The sequence below is a fragment of the Lagopus leucura genome, unplaced genomic scaffold (assembly GCF_019238085.1).
Source record: "Lagopus leucura isolate 7727_CA_CO unplaced genomic scaffold, USGS_WTPT01 Super-Scaffold_100009, whole genome shotgun sequence".
Classification (NCBI taxonomy): Eukaryota; Metazoa; Chordata; class Aves; order Galliformes; family Phasianidae; genus Lagopus; species Lagopus leucura.
In genome coordinates this window covers 5,403,185-5,418,665 of record NW_024962266.1, presented here as the reverse complement: position 1 = coordinate 5,418,665, position 15,481 = coordinate 5,403,185, and positions in this window count along the sequence as shown.

Here is a 15,481-nt window from a genome sequence, read left to right as displayed (position 1 = left end):
ATGCCATGCCATGCCATGCCATGCCATGCCATGCCATGCCATGCCATCCCATCCCATCCCATCCCATCCCATCCCATCCCTAGCAATATCTCCAGTGCTGGGCTCTCCTCTGCCAATACCCCGGTGCTGGGGAGCCAAAGACAGCTCTGCAGCTACAAAACCCTCTTTGCAGCTCTGTTCAGGGCTGGATGAGAACAAGGCTGAGCTGGGAACAAAGGGCACCTGCACAAGGACATGTGTATGTGTATCGCCTTACACGTGTGTGTGCACACATTGCCAGCCTGGAGGCAGCCCTCTCTCCTACAGACCCACAGACTTCTGCTACACACTTGGGTCAAATCTACCTCTTTTCCTCCTCTCCTGCCCATGCAGAGCTGCATTATTAGATCTGTGGGGACCAGGTAGTCAACGGTCATTTTAAGCCGTAAACTCAACATCACGGTTTCTTTTAATCCCAAACATCTTGATATCATCTGGAAATGCCATGAGCAGTTTATAATTAGGGTTTAGCATGCAGATTAATACCAGCAGCTCCAGGGTGAACAGACCATCAGAGTCTAATCAAAGCTTAAGTGGGGCAGCAATTTAAAACCAAGATTTATTATTCCTCTGCATAATATTTCGAATCAGGGGCTGAGTTCACATCACACACAATCATTCCTGGAAGCACTATCACATCTCCAGCTAGACCGAGGTGGCTTGTTACTGGTGCACAGTGGTGATAACCATCAGGCTTTTGGAACTTGCTTAGGGATCGCAACATTGGCACTGTACACGATTTAGGTGCAGAAACACCTGGGCTGGTGTTTCCACCGGCAGGGCTCTTTGCTTTGTAAAATCTGCCCTGCCCAAACCTCCCATAGCCAGTTTGGGATGAGGCCCTGCCCTTGCCTTGTCATTTAGAAAGCAGAAAAGGATGAGGGGGCAGGCAGAGCAGAGATTTGCTCATCGGTTTGTCTGTACAACACTCCATTTTCAGATTTCAAGGCAGACTGAGCTTCAACTGCTGCCACCTCACTTTCAGCAGAGATGACAAGCAAATCTACCAGCTGGAGATGGAGAGAACTCATTTCCTATTTTTCTTCTGTAAGCTTTCCAACAAGTGGAAGAGAGGCTGGGAGGGAGGGAACCCCCTCATCTCCGGCCTGCAAGGACTGTGGATCTGAGCTGGAGGCAGCTCTTCACGCCGTGCCTTTGCCCTTCCTAGGGTTGCCAGCAATGAGAACAACACAGTGCACCACAGCAGCGTGAGCAGGCAGTGGTCTTTTCAGATTGTCCACCCAACCCACATGGCTACGCTGGGGCACTGAGATGGCCACCAGTCAAACAGGGCATGCTAAACTGGGCTAAGCTGAGCGTTCCCAGGGGCTCAGTGGAACTGGCTGCAGAGCTCCCTGCAGAAGGAGCCATGGGTTTGGATAAGCCAGGCGTTTAAGCGGGGTTTTATTACCAGGCAGGGTAACAAAAGCACTCAGAGGTCACCCGGGAACTTTAATCAGCACCAAGGGTCACTGGATACCTGGCCTAGCTGGGCTGAGGGCAGGGCCCAGGGCACTCAAATAAATAAATAGATGTATTGAAACCACCTCCGCTCTTCCAAACCATCGCCTCTCCCTCTCTCCCCCTCTCCGTGCACATTCTAAAGATCTGCGCTCTTTTCAGTCAGACGCTCGAATGGCCCTCATTTCCCCAGCAGAAACTCCAAGATCTCCTGCAAATTTAGCAAAGACCTTTATCCACAAACTTTTCTTTCTTTTTGGTAAATCCCTCGCTGCTGGAGATGAAAGTTCAGACTGCTGTGCTGCTCTCGGGCTGGATATCAGATATCCCTAACCCCGCAGAGAGAAAGCGTCCCACCAGCTTCTCTCCCCTGCAGGAAAAAAAAGAAAAAAAGCCTCCCACAATCAGAGTCTGGGCAGACAAATTGGCACCACTCTTTTCTGCTTTTCTGCCTCCTGGAAGAGGACTAACCCTTCGGAGCACAATCACAACTCACAAATATTTGTGGGTATTATATTGCAAGAGGGGGGAAAAAATGCAAAGGAAGGTAACTGTTAAAAGCTTAGTCCCTCTCCCGTGGAAAGCAGCTTTATGCATGCCCATAAATCTCTTTTGTAAGTGGTCATTAAAATTGCATCTTGTTTAATTTTTTTTTTTTTTTAATCTCGTTTAAACACTTTTTCTCATCTTGCAAACGAATGATGTCACTGGCATTCAGTAATGAGCTGAAAACAGTCAGCTTTCTCTTGTTTGGGGGTCTCTCTCCAAAAGCAAATGTTTCAATACCAGCCTGGTAATCCAGCCAAATACTTCAGCATGTGCTTAACAACAACTTGCATTTAAGTCCCTCAGGGACATCTGTCCACACTCATCTTCACGCACAGATGACGTGTTTAAAATGAAGGCTGCTCTCAATCTCTTGGAGGATGAGGTTTCCTAGAACTGATTGCTGAGCTGTTGAATTTCTTATTCCTTGGGCAAAGTGATCAAAAATGCAGTAGGAACCCCAAAATTGCTGTACGTGGGTTCCCTGATAGTGGCCGATCTCCTCTCTCCTTCTGCAGCCTTGTGAGCCTTGAGATGGACGTCCTCAGGTTTTCCTACACCTATTCTTTGTGCTCATTCCTCTCCAGATGCCACCAAACAGGATCACCACCAGCCTGCCCTGCCCTTCGCTTCTCACACGTGCCTTTGAACCTTGTTTGCTTTTTGGGTGCGTGGCTGAGGTCTTTCAGTTGCTTTTTAATTATTATTATTATTAATATTTTCTTGGAAACCATTCTAATGAAGCAGAAGCAAAACCAAAGAGCAGATGGCGCAAAGGAGGGGAAAATAAAAGCAAAACTTGAAAATGAATAATTGGCATGGTTTTAATTAAAAAGCCATTCACTGTTTCGGGGTGAAGAGCGTGATTTTGACACCGTCTGAACCCGGGCAAGAGCACGTTGAGCTCTTCTCCATGCTGTGGGTTAACAAAATGGGAAATAAATACACCCCAGCCACTTGGAAAACTAAACCATCTTTAGGGCTCAGCTGTAAACTTTCTTCAGCAATTTATTAGAGCTCCAGAAAACACTTGTTGAGTAGCCTTGGCCTGTAATAAATATCAGTCCTTGTTTGTTTGTTTTTGCAATGGGAACAAAACCACATCTTTTTCTTTCTAAAGTGGATAATTTAATTACATGGCAAGAAACACATTCATTGTCCAGAATGCTCGGAGAAGATTGCCGCGAAACTTGCTGCTCAGCCGAGAGGGGGACAGAGCCACTGATAGCACAGCACTGTCAGGGGAGGCTTTCCTGTTGGCACTTGTGCTTCTTCTGGAGGTGATGGTGGCCCTGGGACTGCCACCACCAACTGCAGGAGGAGACAGGGTCACAGCTCAAGGGAACCGGAGCATCGGAGGGGCAAGGCAAACATGAAGAGGAAGGAAAAAAAGAGAACAGGGAGCTTGATGATCTTTCTGGTCCCTTCCAACCCAAGCCATTCTATGATTCTGTAACGGGTGAGGAAACTGAGCTGGAGCCCTCTGTCCTCAGCCAGATGCCTGCACTTCTGTCTTCATCATGTGGATGGGCAATGAATATTCTATGAGAAATGAGAGTGCTTGTGAGCATCCCTCTCCCTTGCTCAATAAAGAAATCTGACGGTTGTCAAAACACAGACCCTCATTCCTCCAAGCTCTTCTTGAGCAGCACCATCAGAGTGCTGAGGTGATTAAAGCCCTGCTCAGCCCTGCCATAGGAAGAGGAGGAGCACCCAGCTAGCTCCTGCAAAGACAGCAGCTCCAACCCGAGGCAGTGTTACCTGGTTTGTGGCCAATCAAGTAGAAATCAACCATTCCTGTCCACATAGCTACATCATGCCGTTAAACAGCCAAAGCCTCTTCCCTTACATGTCTCAGAGGGAGATGAATTCCATATGGCTTGCAGAGAGAGCATGGGCTAGGGTGGAAGGAAGGACAGAAACAGCATTTCTCCAGGACAGAAGACAATGGAAACGTTTCCACTGATTCCAATAGGTTCTGAATTGGCGGCTGCAACCAATTTGCCTTCTAAATGGACTTCCATATGCCTAAAAAGTCCCACAAGCACTGGAATTTGTTACAGAACAAACCTGTGCTTTATTACTCTGCTCCCTGACTCCAAGCATTTCTCCCTTTACATTCCTTGGTCGGCCATTGCTGGGGTTCACTTTTGAGAAAGATATCAACATTTACAGCAAACATTTTCCATGAAACAGAGACAAGTGTCCCTCTCTGTCCCCAGCATATTCCATTTTCCCCTTCTCCACAAAGAGCTGAAATTTTATTTTGCCCTCTTTGTGACTGGCACCTTTAATGGCTTTTCTATTTTCTTCTTTCATCATATAACAAAACATTGGCTGGAGTAGACCTTTCATCAAAATCAGTTTTGTAAGGAAAGAGAGTCACTTCCCATAACATCTGTACTACATGCTATGCTTACAGAGATTTAGGAGCCTATGTACCATTTTCAAAAGCAGTCTAGGCACTAAATGGGGCATAGGCACAAAGTTTCCTATCTTTATCCCAGTAACATCAACAAAGGTTCAGCACTTAGATACTCTTTATCTTATCCTGAGGATTCAAAGAAAGCCAGGCTTTCTACAGTGCATTGAAAACAGGGCTTAAGATCAATTGAATTTCTAAAACCTAACAGAATTTTTAGAACTTTCTCCTAATACTATATGGAAATGACCAAAACAATCACAGTCTTCAAAATCGTCTACCAAGTGAAAATAATTTCTATGGCCTTGCAAGAATGAAAACCCAGGAAGACGGTTTCAAAGCAGCTCCTCCAAGGAACATCCCATCCCTAAGGCACCATTTAATCCACAACTTTAAGGAGCTTTTAAATTTTCAGAGTATTTTTTTCATCAATTTAGCTTAAGTGTGTTGTTTCAATACGAAATCTCAAACGCTTGGATTTCTACTTCCTTTCCTTGAAGCTGATACGAATTCACAATCATTTTCCAGCTGACCTCAAGCACAATCTCCAGCAGATGAATAATCTGCCTAAAAAAAAAAGAAGGCAATTGTCCTGTTTTAAGAATGAGGAAAAAAACCCATCTGTGATTACAAGGGCTCAGACTGAATAATGATTATTTGCCCCGATGATAGAGAACGAGCAATAAATTTTGCTTGCTACTTTACATATATATTTATACGTATCTGAAATATATACACACGCACATGCACACAGCTCTTTCCTCCCAACATGAATGTTTTCAACACAGAAGAAGTAAAGAGAAGAGATTTAGTGCTGATTAGAACAAAAGTCGCACTGTACCTTACAGATTTCAGCATGTCTCATTAAAACCGGGCTTGAAATATACATATCCTTTAATAAATAAAGCTTAAGGTACATAAACACTGCAGCGGATATAAATTATTTTAACCAAAGTATGTAGGGGAAAAAAAAAAAAAAATTACTGGAACACCACGATCCAGAGCATTTTACAGTAAATTGGACTTCATCAGCGGTTTTGCATTTTTATTTGATTTTGGAGTTCCTCCACTAAAGCTGTAAGTTTTGTAGAGTTTATTTCACACCTTGTAATTTAAAACGTTACACTCCATCGAAATGCCTCTCCAAAAAAATAATAAAATAAAAAAAAAAAGGACCCGAGTAATTAACGTCTTCGGGCTGAACGTTCGTTATATCCCACTAGTGTGAAAATTCATAAAAATAAGACGTGGGATTAGGAGCTTAGCAGCCTCACACATTTGCAGAGCTGCTGCATTGGCAGATCCCCCTCTGCCCTTTCAGAGCAGAGCGCTCTGCTGGCTGCGCGCGGTTGTTTGGTTGGATCATCGCGGCCATCATTATGGAGTGCCTGAAAGGAAACCTCACGTCTTGTGCTCCTTTTTGTTCTTGGAAGCGGATCGATAGAAGGGGATGGGGCTATTTCTGCCCTTGCTCTTGTACTTTCTTTGTTTGGTGTCAGGATGTGCATGAACTCCTGATGGAGACAATGGGAATTTTGGCTACGCGCAGCAAGGGGACTCAAGATCCCCTTGGAAAGGAAGCAGGGCTGGGACTTTGATTACCCAGAGCTGAATTGCCTCCTTCATAAGGATGGCCTGGGTTCTCCTCCCTGGTTCCAAGGAGGTGGAACAGCTCCGGGCTCAGTCACAGGCTCTGTTCTGCTCTCGACAGATTCACAGATACAGCGGGTAAATTTGTGCAGTAACTTTGACCAGAGCTTCACTTTGGAGGGACATAAACCATTCCCAAAGTTGGGTTGAATCGGACAAACACCTTTTGCCAAAAAAACAAACAAAACCAACAACCCTAATACAGGAGGCTCTTTTTTAAACTTCAAAACATTTCATTCCAAAGTGTTTTCAAAGGAAAGAGGTTGACTTCACGTAGGTGTTTCTGAAACGAGCCTTTTGGAGGTTTTATTGAAAAACCTGACTCTAGAAAAAAAAAGTAACTGTAAAACAGAACATTGCGTTTCAGATCAAACACCATGTCCTAGATTGACTCACTATTTCTGCTTTTTTTTTTCTTTTTTTTTTTTTTTTTTTTCTTCTTTCTTTATGTCTATGTTGGTTTGAAAAAAGTGAATTGCTTCTTTCCCTTGTCCTTCCCCCCAAGTATCTGAACATGACCATGGTACAAAGCATCTTTCATCCACTGAAGTTGCAATCATTCACTCCAGGACATGGCAAGCCAGAAACATTAAGGAGTAGATGAACACATCTCTCCCTGCAGCTCTGGTTATTCAGTTTCCTTCTAAAGTCGGCAATTGCTATTGTGCAGTAGCCTGTTCCAGATCTGAGTTAATCATTCCTCAATGGTGAGAACTTCCAGCCCAAGATCAAACCATACTCTATGCTTTCCAACTTCCACTCATAGAGATCTGAAGTGAGGAGAATGAAATCTGCAACAGAACATACTCTTGGGCAGAGGAAATGACTGCACATTGCTGTTGTCATCATGGCACGTGGCTGTGTGAAGCAAAAACTTTGTCCAAGAGATCGACTACAGCATCTGCCCTGGGAATGAAGTTGTCAGCAGCAGCTGGGAGAAACGCTTTTGGCATTCAAGTATTTTGCTGCTTTCTGATGTTTAAGGTCATATTCAGATTACCTTTCTGCCAACTGCTTTCTGGCTGTAAGATCACCCACACAGGGAGGGGCTTTTTGAGAAGATCTCGAAAGAATCTCCAAACTTGATCTGGAGGCTGTCTTGCAACTCTAGAGGGCTGTTCTGCACTTAGAGCAAAGCACCTCCGCAGTAAAGGACGAGTGGCTGCTAAGCAGACATCAGGGCATCTCAGATGGGTGGAAACCAGGAGATCTCTCAGAAAAGTTACCCTTCAGCTTGATGGAGAAATCTGTCATCACGTACTCTGGCTGGCAAAGAAATGATAAAATCACAGCTTTGGGACATGGAGCAGTTCTCTCAAATTTAAATCAGATGGAAAGAGAGACAACTTGTTTTCAAAAGTAGCTTGGCTCTCTGCAAGGATGATGAGTCTTCTCATTTTTTTGTAGTTGCAAATCAAGCATGCTTAATGGTTTGAACATAACACTGAACAACCAGCATACTTTCATTATGAACGTTTGGTGCATTGCAGCTCTGTGCACCCATGAGCACAACAATGAGGAAACCTGGTGCTGTCGTCCATGCGTGTGTGCAATGATTCAGAGCTCTACTTGCTCTGAAGCTATCTGCATGAGTTGACGCACAAGCATGAAGATGAGTCACAGATGGCTTGATCAGTGCTGGAAACTCAGTGCAGATCTGAATGGGTTTTGGATGCTTCCCACCATGCATGCTTCGCTTTCTGCCTCACTGCAGAGCCTGCTGTGCAAATGCTCTAAAGGTTAACATGGAGAAATGGTTGTGCTTTGGAGAAGAGAAAGAACTGTTCTCTTCAAACTCAGTTAATGGGGCAAGAAGACTCAGGTTTAAATTGCAGCAATGCAGATTCAAGTTAGACTTTGAGGTAAACTGCTCAAAGACACATTTTCCATCACCACAGTTGGACAATTATCTGACAGGAAGAATGGATGTACATGTGGTTATCAGCTAGAGGACATCTAAAGATCTTTTCCTGACTTTGTGATTCTACAACAGGAGGTCACCCTACTTGGCACCTCAATCTTGCCTGGCACTGAATGTGCACCCTGAGAAAACATAGTCTACCAGTCAAGCGCACACACGGCGATTACTGAAGGAGCAATCTAAGAAATCACTGTAACACTAATGCAATCAGAATTCACATTTCTTCATGGAAGCACCCCCATAAGTGGCACGTATAACAACTACACAAGACACAAGGAAGTTTTATTTGATGGCACCCAGGAGAGGATTAAAAATGCTGTGAATTTATGCAGCAAACACTGATGCAGTATATACCCCTCTGCCTCACCAAATTTATCCTCTGACTTGTTAGGGGGTAACTTCAGTCTAACAGAATTTATGCCAGATGGGATATCATATGTCTTCCGGCAGTCAATGTACAAGATGAAGCCAATATAAATACTGTGTAGCATGTTCTAGCTAATTCAACACAAAGCAACAGTGTGCACACACCTGATCTGGATCATATTTGTCCTGTCAGGTAATTTTATAAGACATGGAATGAGTGTTAATGATGTGGGAATCCTAACCCCATCTATCGCCCTCTCAGATGCTTGGCTGACAAGCCTCCACCCAGTGTTTCCTGCTTAAAAAAAAATAAAGAACAACAAACCTCATGCCAGTTGAAGCTCACATGCACCCTTCACAGACACTAATGAAGTCCCAAGAAGTTATTCCTGATGAATTTTCCCACTCTCAAGCAATCAAACTGTATGTTCAAACCTAATTCGTAGGGAAAGGGATTTATGCCTTTTGGCAGAGACGCACGAAACAACATTGATGCTCAGCACCATTACATAGAACTCTATAATAGAATAGTCCCAGCCAACAGCACTGAGCAGCAGATGAGCCCTTGCTCTTGGACTCACACAAAGGCAAAGCTGTTGCACGCCTGTAACCCAGCTAGAGAGCAGCACTGAATTCCCCTGTCCTTCAGAATGGATGTTGTACCTTACCCGAAACACCTCAACAGTCCTGGCACGCATAAGAAGCCAAGCCCAATTCTCCTCCCTCTCCAACCCATGTCCCCAGCTCTGTGAGATGTTTGTCCCTGCATTTCACCTCTCTGCTGTGCCCTCATTCTCCGGAGAGGGAAAAAGCCCTAAGTGGATGAAGGGAAACCAGGGTGCAAGAGACCCTGAGAAAATTTCTCTAGAGATATTCAAGGTCAGGCTGCAAAATGCCTTGGGCAACCTGATCTAGCTGTGGTGTCTCTGTTCATTGCAGCAGAGTTTATCTAGATGGCTTTCAGGGGTCCCTTCAAACTCTAAGGGTTCTATGATAAAATCTCTCAACTTGAAGTTAGATGACATTGAAAGAGTGAAGAGGAAAGGAAAAATTAGAGCATGAGGACTTCTCAGCCTTACCTTATGTTGCTGATAGCAAGGCTACACCTAAAGAAACGACTTGTTTCTTCTGGTTGGAGTGACTACAAAGGATCGAGTAACAGGCTTCCATCTGGGCTTTGCCAATGACTGCTTCAGCACTGATGATAAGAAGCAACCTTATTAGAAAATGAGGAGGCACAAACTTAGCAGAGGAGTCTGGGCAGCTATTGCCAGTGTCTCTCTTCTATCTTCATAGATTTCTAACTACAATAGGTGGGAAAAGGAAAGTGAAGAAACCCAAAAGGTGAAGAAAACCCATCAGTTGTTCTTCAGGTCCAAAAGAGAAGCAGGAATCTTCAAGGCCAAGCAGGAGTGGGAAACAAAAGCTCTGAGTTGAATTAGTCATAAACAAATCTGTCCTGTAAGAGAAGCCAAATTTCTACCTTGCATGGATTCCTGGTGCTCTGGTGTGCAGCTGAGCCCCTGCAGTCCACAGGCTGGATGTTTTAGTGCCTAGCTCTTTTTAACTGGCACATGTTAAGAGCTTTGAATTAACAGGTGCATAAAAACTGTCAAAAAACACTTAGCTCTCAAGACAGTCTGTCGGTTGTATTAAAAATATGGTTTTTATGTAACCACATTCTCTCAACACTTGCTGGGTATTACAGCATGGGAAAGTCACTTGCCCTTTTCAAATGAAAGTAGCAATCTTTACACTCTCCCACTGAAGAAGAAAAAGGAGGGGAAAAAAAAAATAGAGAGAAAGAGAGAGGAAAAGCCTACAATTCCTCTGATCTTGTAAGGGAATTTCCACCTTTGGTGGGGACAGCAAGAGATTTCTTCCAGTAAAACGGGACTGGCCTAAAGATCCAGAGTAGAAGTAAGCATCCCAGAAGGTCAAAAAGCCAGTGCCTCGTAGCCTTACTGAGCTGGGACTGGGGTACTTCTGACAACTGAATGGAGGATGTCTCACTCTCTGTCTGAGGAGATGTTATCTGCTAAAATCAAATAAACAACAAAGATAACAGAGGCTCAGAGCTGAAAAAACAACAAACCCAAAAAACAACGCTACTTGTGCCCAAGTTTCAAAGAGGTTTTGAAATGGTTTTAGTTCTCATTCTCTCCTTAGTCGCCAGTTTTGAATATCTGGGATCCCCAAAACAAAAGCATCAGGTTTCCAGAGTAGAGACACTTGTAAGATACAGGTCTAGAGAATTTACAGAACTCTCGAAAGCATTTGTGAAATCACTTCCCTTTTAAATATGTGGCAAATATATTAAAGTGGGCTTTGGATTAAAGTTTTATTGCCTCTTGATAAAAGCCATTTGCACCTTTGATGTGTTTGTGGATGGCAGCCATCCCAAATGCCTTCTCCAGGCCTCACCCCCATCAGGAAGTCTCCTCTTGGCTCTCTCCGGGGTTGCCCAGATGGGTTATCATCTGTCACCTCTCCAGAGGTAACCAACTCAAAACAGCCTCCTCTGGGGTCACAGATATGGGAAGCAAGAGGAAAGATTTCTGAGAGCAAGGGTGTAACAGTGAAAAACAGGTAGCCTGAAAGCCTGGGAGTGGGAAGAACAGTGGGAATCTGGGCTGCTGAAGCTGCCTCTGAGTTTAAATCTATTGAGTATTAATTCTGTGAATCAAAGTACTTGCAGTACCACCATGCACTCACCCACCTTCTGCTCAGATCTGGTTAGATGCCTAGCTTGCAGGACAGACGGATCCAGAAAGTTTCTCAGCAGCTGCTGGAAAGAGAAAGCAAAGCAGGTTGAAGGAGAAAACCTGGTGGACTGGGAAGGTTTGAGCAATAAAAAACTCCAGCGTTGTGAGCAATATGGACAGAGGAGACAGACTAGGCACTGAAAAGCAAAACTTGATTCCCCTGTACGAAAAGTAGATTCAGCTTTGTGGATGCCAAGGCCAGAAGGCAGCATCATAAGTGTCCAAGCATGATATCCCGCAAATTCCAAGTCAAAGAAATCATCCTCCTACAGCTTCTCAGGTTCTGAAAGGGAGAGCATCACCCCCAAAAGACTCACAGAGGGTCTGTGTCATTGACAATACCAGATTGCTGAGCAAGGCCAGGAGTAAGAGCCTGCCTGCTTGGCAGTGCTGGCTTTCTGCAGACCTGGTTAGCATCAGTGAGGCTGACGGACACTCCACAGTAGTTAGGGGGGGATGCAGTAGGATGTCACGAAGAAAAGTACATGGCTAAATATTTTGATTTGAGGAGTGCAGAAAAGAAAACACGTGGTATTTTAGCAGACATTAAAGAAAAAAAAGATCTGGATGCAAGAAGAAAATCCTGCAGAGAACCAGGCCTGACTTTTTAAACAGCTGCAAGATGTTCTTCTTGGAGAATCAGAGAAGCATGCTAGAAAAATGTTGGAATGGACCTAGTTCTTTATGAGCACATCCTTATGCCAAACAATATTATCTTCTTTGCCATGAAACTAAGCACCAAGATGTGGGACCAGCTGCAGCTCATGTGATAGTGAAGACAGAGACACAACCTCTAGGACACCACCAGCATGGAACTTGCACAATCAGCAATAAGAGTCAGCAGTTAAGCAGCTACAGAACTCACCAAAACGTGATGCGGGGATTCGGGTATTACTGAGAAACCTAATCCAGATCCAAATTGGAAAACTTTTAAAAAAAGATGATGTCTGAATTCTATTAACCCATCCTTAGGAGAGAAGAGCTGTCTGTACTGGAAAAGTCATTTGAGCCTACAAAGGCATGACTGTTTCACTCTAGCTCATGTTGCAAACACTGAGAATACTGAGCACAGGCTCACAGCATGGGTCTGCAGAGAGCTTACAGAGCTTGTTGCCCAAACTGACAATCTGGGGGACAGCCAGCTTGTGACTCTTCAGTCATACTGTATGCAGCCAAACATTTCTAGTTGGGTACCCCTTGCTGGGCTGATGGCTCATCACCCCCTGGGGATGGATAGCCCAAGGGGTTACACTTCTTGCACAGTGGGAAAAAGAAAAAAGAAAAAAAAAGGGGGGGGCAAGATAGCATGGCTTGCTCAGGTATCTGCAGGATACCTAGCTCCATGTCTTGGAGGAATCATACCAACAGCAAGCTGCTGTTACCCCCTGCCTAGGCTCTCCAAAACATCCACAGATCAGAGCAAAGACCCATTGCTGCTCACTGAGGAAAGAAATGCTAGAGAGACACTCAAAGGGTCAGATTCAGCACTGATGACATGAGAGGATTGCACCAGACAATCACCTGTTCAAATGCATCACCAGCACTGCTAACTGCTTCAGCAAAGAGCAAGGATTTCTGCCTATGGAAAGTCACTCCTCAGTTCCACGTCTATTACACAAAGCAATCAAGGTTGGTTTGGGTGTTTTTCAGCTCCACCTCTCAGGGAAGGCCATTGCTTCAGGCCATGCTTGGGCTGGGTGAACAGCATTCTGCTCCTTTATTCAGCTATCTTTGCACATCCTCCCCCCCCACTCTGCAAGATGCAAGATACTGAAGAGGTATCTTCAGTACCTTAGCACTGCAGCTCTCACAGTGGATTTTTTTTATATCCACTCCAATGGGATTTCAAGGCACAAAACAAGTCCTAGGGTTTAATTGTTTTCTGTGAGGAAACTCCAAGTGTTTCCATGGATGCCTGCTCACAGGGATCCCAGCACTCCACCCAAGCAGGGCTGAAATGTGCCAGCAGAGCACCCATCCCCTTTCCATTATCCATCAATCTCTGGAAAGCAGCACAGTTCTTCCACGGTGTAGGCCTGGAAAGGGAGTTATGGCTTGGAGAGCACAAAGTGCTTTCCAGTTCTGGGTATCACTCTGAAAGGCATCTCTGCTGCTGTTACATTTTCTGTGCTTGTGCCTCCAATCATTGTTTCCTACTCAACAGGACAGTGCCTCCCCTCTCTGAAGGATGACGCCACATAGATCTCACTAAGACCAATTTCTCCTAGTTATCACTTCTCACACACAAGTGCCAGGTATAAGAACCAGCACAGACACTAAAACCCACTGCTTGGCTCTGGCAGCGTGGAAAAATAAAATCACCAGCAGATCAGCCAAATAACCAGGTGGGAGCAGTAAGGACAGAGGCAGGAGAGACAAGGTACTAAACCTGCCCAATGCTCCCAAGCGCCTCGTTATATTGATTTATGTTTAGCTAATTGAGAAAATGACTCTAACTACACAATCCAGGCCCTAATTCAGAAAGGCCCAAGCTTTTTAGTGTCTCTACCTGCATCTTAAAAGGCATGATTTAAACCCTGCAACTAACAGGCTGCCAAAGGCAAGGATTTCAAGGATCTGATGTTCTGTCATGCCGAGGGGGTGAGGCTTGGCTAACCTCTCTTGTTACTTGGTCTTTCCCCACTGACGTACAGGTTTGCTGCTGGGACATAAATCAGGGTAAATGATGAAGGAAACCAGTCTCGTGCCCCATCAAAGGAGCCAACACTCGCTTTAATAGGACCATGCAGACAGGCCTAAATAGGGCACTTAACAAGCATGTGGTTTCCATTATACCAGCCCACATCTCTACTCCCTGCCTGCATTGCCACTGGCAAGAGCCTTTGTCCCTTGTACCCACACCTGCCTATATGCACAGAGTTAGGAAAGGGACTGTGATACAATACCAAAGTGTCAAACGTACAATTTCTGGGCTGAATCAGGCCAGCATAAAAAATTTATCTAGCTCTCAACCACAGTATGAACCTTTACACACAGCAATGGCATGCATTAGAGAAGAGCACAGAAATGTCTCAGCTCGTATTATCCCAAGCCTCCATGTCTATACAGAATCAGAATCGTACTAAACTAAGACCAAGAGCTACTCACAGATCCCACACAAGGCGAGTCCGATAAAGTAACAGGTCTCAGGCTGGGACAATCCATATTGTCAGGGTTTTCATTCAAGTTTGAACCTTTGCAGAGAATGGAAAGTCTAAAGATCCTACAGTCCTAAGCAAAAAACGCAAAGCAGCAGGTGCCAGCACAGAGGGCAATTTGGAAGTGCTCTATCCCTGTCTCTGGATCTAGAACTTCTGAATAGGGTGACTTTCCTATCAGCAATCCCATCTAGCATGTTCTTGATACTGCTAGTCAGGAAAGGCAGTACACCAACTACTCTTGCTAGTCTATCCTAGTCTGTCCTTATTCTCTTTAGGTGGGATATGGACTCAAAGCAAAGACTTCAGAATGTTGCAGAAGGTATTAGGGAGAAACATGGCCGACTGAGAACTTAAATCCCTACCAGATAGCTATTCTAAGATGAAGCCTCTCAAGAGCTCAACTTAGCTGGTTGGATATACAATCAAACAGGGGACTGTCCAAGTGCTTTACACCACACACTAGATATCCATAGGAACCCTGGACTGCTGGAGTTAATGCTATTTTGTCTGAGCCGTGACCATCTGTGCTCACTTAAACATTTCTTGATAGAGGAAGGAGCATTAATCCCAACATCCTGGCCAAACTGCAACATGAGCAATTATGTTGTACTCCTTTAACACTCTCACAGTAGCATACATTGGTGTTTTCTACTTCTTCCCGTAGTGGAAATTCTGTAGCCCAACACAGAAATGGCTGCACTGCCACAGGAGAAACCAAATCTCCTGTGCTGAGCCCTACAGTGGTACCGTCAGGTATCACTCCATTTTCCCTGCCATGATGTTCAACCCCAGCACGTTTCATATTCAGACTTCCACCTGCACAAACAACTGGCCCTCACTTAAAAATCTGCTTCCCTGCTCTTAGCTTCATCTGAATTTTGCAGTTCTCCACTTTTCTGAAGAGGTGCAACACGCTGAGTGGAAGGTGCACCTGCCTTTGATGCATTCTAACAACAGCAGAGCCAAACATAATAAAACATGTTGACCGCTACTAAGGTAGAAAAGGCTTTTGTTTGGAGAGCTTCAACTCCAACTGTTCTGTTTTCTTCAAGGAAAAAAAACAAGAAAAAAAACCCAACTCCTCTGTTGCACCAAAATCATCTCCTGGCATTTCTGACCAGCACACATGTTGTTACAATTATGACTGGAC